Here is a 6,251-nt window from a genome sequence, read left to right as displayed (position 1 = left end):
ATTTTTGATCTTGTTTTGAGACTGATATACTAAGAAAGAGTAGAATATATTAGATTATTAATGAAAAATTTCGTCATTTCAAGAAGTTTTACCAAGTTATTTCACTTAATGTAAGTCTGAATCTTGTCACATTAAGTGAGATAATATTCCAGTGCAGTAAGACAATAGGTAAGACTTGGTTAGATGAACAATGTTCACAATGCAGAAAAAAAAGTGATGCATGTTAGAATTTGCTGCATTGGTAACCTTCAAAATGTCTTACAAAGTGTTCTGGTTGAATAAAAAKGTTGAGCTGAGATGATGGAAAAAGTAGCTGAATGTATATACTGTATATATAAAAAAAAACGGACATAAGTGGTGAAACCTAGAATATAATATTCCAGCAGCCTTCCAAATACGTCGATATAAAAATCAATACAAGAAAAGAGAAAAAAACAATGAAAGGAGGAAGAATGCACCTGAATCAATAAACTTTCAGGTGACTGATAGGRAATGGGAGCCATTGTATCTGAAGTGATAATGTGTCTGTTTACATTGTGTGGACGTTATCGGTTTAAACCTATATTTCACGGGTGGTGCTTTCACGTGTATTCTGAGAACGTGGCAGACTTTCTTGTGGCATATCGGCGATGGTCTGCTATGAACTCTGCTGGAATCTTTTACAGGAAGTTTTTTTTTTCTTCCTTTTCCAGGCAAACCTGACTGCAAACGGGCCTTGAAGTTCACCGATAAAGAGACAACGAGTTCACAAGGGAAACTGTAAAGCAAAAAAGCAAATCCCCGAGGAATCCAAAGACACCGCCAACAACATAAAGTATCAAACAAAAAGCAAAAATCCACTTTCAAAACAAACTTTAAGGTAAAACATGTGCCTTATCAGACTTTATCATCCGTTAGTAGTGCAGTCGTGTCATGCGCCTACAAAATACAATTATATGGATTAGGTAAGAAGACATAATCTGCTGTTCAATCCTCATTACTGAAGGGATTAATCCACACTGATTACCTCATTTTAATTATCGTAATGAAAGAGACAAAAAAACAGACATTCTGTCAACAGGAAGTGTGATCTTAGGTTGTGTGTTGTGCAGCCTGAGATCTGTTACCGTGGGTTGATGTATGTGTGTGCGTGTGTGTGTCCCTGTAATGTGACTTCTACCTGCCTGACAGCAACGGTCAGCTACTTGAAATTAGATTACACAATCACACACGCCCCAATCAGGGATCATGTATTATTCATCCACCTTGCTTGGTTTTCATAATTACTTAATTAATTCCCAGCTCTAAGGAGATAGGCCGAGGCTAATCCTCCGGTCTCCCCCGGGGCTTCCTGCGACTGCTATAGATGTTGTGTCCCAGGATGCATTGCAGTGAAATRTAGAGACATCCTAAACTGCTGCGCAGACCGCAGCCACTGAGCTAAATTTGCTCTCTTATGAGACTTCGCCTTCGTTCCTCTTATTGCAAATATAGGTTGAGATCTGGGATTCTTGCTTCCCTGTAAAGTTCACAGCTGGAGTTGTCTGCAGGCAAAGTGTTTCCCCCCTGCTGGGAGAAAACATCCATCCCACGACTTGTGTTCCCTCCAAGAGCAAAGAGAATGGCTTCCACTGAAGTGACGCATGGAGGAAGAAAAGGCACTTGCTTTCACAGAGCAACATTTGCTCAGCTGGGTTCAGCCGTTTCTTCTTCTCTTGTTCTTTCAGGGGCACAACGTTACGTCTCATGCACCGAGTTTGAACTGGAGGCAAAGATAAAAACAAAGAAATTATTCGAGGGCTTAAATCTTGAATACCCCAGCATCCAACAATCAGAAACTGGACATTCCTTGAACTGCTGTGATTTGAACTAGGATGGCTCATTCCGAAGAAAATTTATTATGTTTGTCACGTCGGGGTCACCATACTGAAAGAGAATGTGTTCTTTACTTTGGTGAGAGTGTGAACCAGGAAACAAATAATTAGACTAGAATGTTAAGAACAAACAAATATGGAATTAGACTAGAATGNAATTAGACTAGAATGTTAAGAACAAACAAATATGGAATTAGACTAGAATGTTAAGAACAAGGAAACAAATAAGGAATTAGACTAGAACATTAAGAACAAGGAAACAAACAAATAATTAGACTAGAATGTTAAAAATAAACAAATACGGAATTAGAATAGAATGTTAAGAACACGGAGACAAATATGGAATTAGACTAGAATGTTAAATGCAAGAGATAAAGCCATACAATACCAACAGCTGGGCCAAAACCATGACAGAATAAATCTGTCAGTATTTTTGTTTYCTGGTTCTCACTTGCACCGAAGTAAAGAACACGTTCTGTTTCAAAACACTTACAAATCTAATATAAATTTGAGCTATTTTTGTGTTTTTATAAGGTCAGTTGGCAGTGGCAGCCATTAAATTGTGTTTATGCCCAAAATTAATAATTTGTAAATTAATAATTTGTAAATTAATAATTTGTAAAGGCACATCCAATGAATATTTCTGTAAGTTTCGATTAAATCGTCCAGCGGTTCCTGAGATATTCTGGTCTGCCTTCACCTTTCTACGCTGCGTGATAAATATGGATAAAAAATAAATACAGTCAATTCAACAAGTTCTTCTGGGCATGTGGGAATTTGACCGGGAAACAAAAAGTCACATTAAAAGTYACGACTCGCCACAAGCTGCATTAATTCTCTCTGATTTTTAATGTAAAGTCCAGTGAACCAGGCACAAGATTCCTGCAGGACCTGGAGTCTTTTTAATCACTGATAAATGAATATAATGAATATAAACACAACAAGCCTTATTTAATCTCACCTCTATAACCGGCACAGTGACGGCAAATAACATCTATTACTGGGATTATGTTGACCCAACGTGAGGGAGACCGCGGCCTCGCTCCTCCCTTTGCTTCCGTTTGAAAAATGTTCTGTCACATTTTGGGCTGTAATTAGTAATTATCTATAAAGTCTAATTGTTTCTTAACAAATTAATTGCATCTCCGCTGAGAGGAAAAATAGCCACATTCGAAGCCGTGTGTCAGCAACGAGCGAAGGAACTGGTCGCCTGCTGCGGGGCTGCATGCGTCCCCCGCAGCAGGACTCCACGGACCGAGGATTTCCACTGAGAGCTGGAGAGCAAAGACAGACTGRAAGCACACCAATCAATCAGTGATTTGACTCGGGGCTAAATCCACGTTGGTAATTAGCCAAGCGGAGCACCGCCGGGTGGGCAGTGTGGCGTTTGCCAGGCAGGTGCCTGGAGGTCCTCGGGGAACCCTGAACTGTCTCTTCCCTTCATTAACTCCTCCCGTCCTCTCCCCTTGTCCGCCTGATCCTGCGAGCAGCCGGGGCTACCGGGTAATTCAGTCCCCAGTCTCTGAGGTGACCCCGTGCCGCAGGGCTGAGGGAGACGAGGAAACAAATTTTCATTTTAACCTCCCTTTGTGACTCGTTTTTTTTTTTTTTTCTATTTCTGGTTTCGGTTTGCTCTTTGTTTCTGAGGTTGAGCTGACGTAATCTTGATATCTCAAACTTTTTCTGAGTTTTTAGACAGAGAGGACAACGTAGCTCTGATTTTGGTGGCACGTAATAAGGACACAAAATGTTTTTGCTCTTGTCTTTGTTCCCAATTTATCTCAGGAACCACTGGATGGATTTTAATGAAATTCTTAAAAGTTAGTCATTGGATAAACGATTCAAGATGGCTGCCACMACTCATAACATTTAAGGAACAGAAAAATGTCAGCAGAGATGTGTAGAGTACACAAAAGTTGTATTCAAGAGTAGTACTTTAACGTATTTTAACACAAGTAAAGCTAAATATTTTCCAAGAAATAGTAAAAAAGTATTATGTAAGAAGTCTACTTGAGTACCGAGTACACTCCTAGTCAGATTTTTTCTCATTATGAAACTATATGCATGTACATATATGCATTTAGTTTATCAGTGAAGTTACATAGAGGGTATAGTAGCAATACTCTGTGTACTTTTTAGTTTTGAGTAATATTACTGTGTAGTAAAACTACTTGAAAAGTACATTTCTCCAAAAAAAGTTATTCAGGTAAATGTAATTAGTTACTACCCACCTCTGTAACTCAGTTATATTTACAGAAATTGAGCGTATTTCACACATTTTTCACATTATTTTCCTATTTTTTACCAAATAAGCTGCAACTTCTTTATTCCTCAGTATAAAAAGATCTTTGTCCACAATTATCRCCCAAAAGATTTCAGACAATAGTCCAGGTTTTTCACTCTCTCCTCGTCCAACTTGACAGAAATGCAATTTCCTCCCTTGACACCATTTGCTATATTTTATTGGGGTTTTTTATCGCAGTTCTTCACTGATTGCTCATATTTATTTACAACAAATGYGGTGATGAGGTTCTGGTGTGAATGCAGAGGCCATATAAATGCCTGTTTGCTCATTAGAATGTATTACTTCACTTTCATCTGAACATCTTCCTCGCTTTGTCTTCATGACTGCAAATTTGAACCCTCCTTTAGATTGTCAAAACAGAGATGCTGCTCCTGGAAATGGAAAAAAAAGAAACAAGAATAGAAAAATACAAAAACAGAGGGAAGACAGAGGGCTTTAAAGATGATTAAAAGTCTTTAATGTATGTTTGTGAGAACGGAGCTGTCATTTAGCTTTAATATGAAAAGTGCAGAGATCCTCGTCTTATAGAAACCTTCCCTCCCACCCACACAAACACACAAACACACACACACACACACACACATGTGCAGACACGTGCACACTGTAATAGGTATGATTTCACATTATGGCTTAGCACATTAATCCTGAGTTACAATTTGATTATGGTGTGTGACAAATGAAGAGGTTATAATCAAACTGTTAAACAGCTCATAGCTTTTGATTGGAGACATACATGATCAGTTAAGRTGCGTCATGCAGAGAAAAAAAACTGCACGTTTCTCTTATAGTTTCTCACCGTRGCAGAAGAAAAGATTTTTTAATGATGCCAATGAACGAACACGGTTTTTGCAATGCTTTCAACTTTCTTTTGCAGTCAAGTTCTGCGTACACTGAGCTATTTTAGTTGTTTGTGTGGTAAAAGTTGCGCTTCGTTTTACCTTCAACTCATCTTCAGCTTCTTGTCATTTAGAATTTACAGAATTCAGAATTTAATTAAAAGTTTCAGCAGGTAACAGCTGAACATTTAATCTCAGAAAGGGTATTTTTCGTTTCTTTGATGGTCTTTACACAACCAAGGTTAAGTTTTATATTTGTTTTCCCCCACAAAGAACATTCAGCTGACAGTTAATATTTTGCATACCAAAGCTTCAACAGACTTTGAGCTGAATTATAAGAAAAAGGTGTTTTAAACATTTCATATTTCCTACATGAAATACTGTAAAAGCTTTGGGCAGTAGCCATGATTTAATATTTCTTCAAAGATGTTCTAGTTTGTGCTTTATTGCAGTTTTCAAAGTTGGGGGGAAAACCCACCATCATTGTTCTTTTCCTTCTTAGTGTGTGCTGATTTATGGTTTAAAGTGCCAAAACAATCAGTTACAATTGAAAGGAGATGGCTTAATTCATGTATGCACATGATTTATTCTGCATCATATGTGATATAGACTTAGCAACATAATCCACTGCCTGTCCCTCTCCCCGGAGAATCTGCACCTATCAGAACGAATGCAGGTGAAGTAACACAATGAAGCGTGCACACACTCGGAGCTGTGACACATATTCACAGATGACAGGTGCAGCACGCCTCACTGAGTTGCTTTGCTTGCTGACAAATTGTGGCAGGCGAGCAGGTCCAAGCAAAGCGATGACTGTCACCTTTAATCTCCTAAAAGTGCAGACAGACAGACACCCAAACACTCCCACCACCACTGTGCACTGCATTATTTTTCTGCTCCACACCCTGCATGTCTGATTGCATGCTATCCTGTCTGCTGGGGACCAGGATTACCCGGGGGGTGGGGGGGGCAAGCCCAGAGTCGGTGACTTTACTGATCTGCCTCTCCTCTGGGACTCCCCTTTCCCAACCTAACCCTCTCTCTCTTCCACCAKCCTACACGCCTAAAGTGCTCCAGCCATCCCATCCTATCCAGACCAGGTCTACTCCTGCAGGACTATGGGGTGCCGTTTGTAAAGTTACACAATCAAAGATTACCACAAATATTTATGTTTTATTTAGCCTTTTATTAGAAAACAGATTTATTTTTCAAAGTCAGTTTTTCACCATATGATTCATACATTTATAAATGTTATAG

At 39.0% G+C, this 6,251-nt stretch overlaps 1 long non-coding RNA gene across 3 annotated transcripts in view; it reads right to left on the bottom strand.

Annotated features, from left to right (window-relative positions):
• Positions 1–633: 633 nt before the first annotated feature.
• The window catches only part of LOC106515926 (uncharacterized), a 56,383-nt gene continuing 50,765 nt past the window's right edge, over positions 634–6,251 (bottom strand). The window contains exons 5-6 of one of the 3 annotated variants that reach the window (XR_001310052.1): positions 4,441–4,529; positions 634–1,741 (exon numbers count right to left, since the gene is read on the bottom strand). This is a non-coding gene — a long non-coding RNA (uncharacterized LOC106515926). The remainder of the gene's footprint in view (positions 1,742–4,440; positions 4,530–6,251) is intronic. The other 2 variants (XR_001310054.1, XR_001310053.1) reach the window with 2 other exon arrangements.

The sequence above is a fragment of the Austrofundulus limnaeus genome, unplaced genomic scaffold (genome assembly GCF_001266775.1).
Source record: "Austrofundulus limnaeus strain Quisiro unplaced genomic scaffold, Austrofundulus_limnaeus-1.0 Scaffold33, whole genome shotgun sequence".
Classification (NCBI taxonomy): Eukaryota; Metazoa; Chordata; class Actinopteri; order Cyprinodontiformes; family Rivulidae; genus Austrofundulus; species Austrofundulus limnaeus.
Note: the sequence above shows the minus strand (reverse complement) of the source record. Positions and strands in the feature narration are given on the sequence as shown.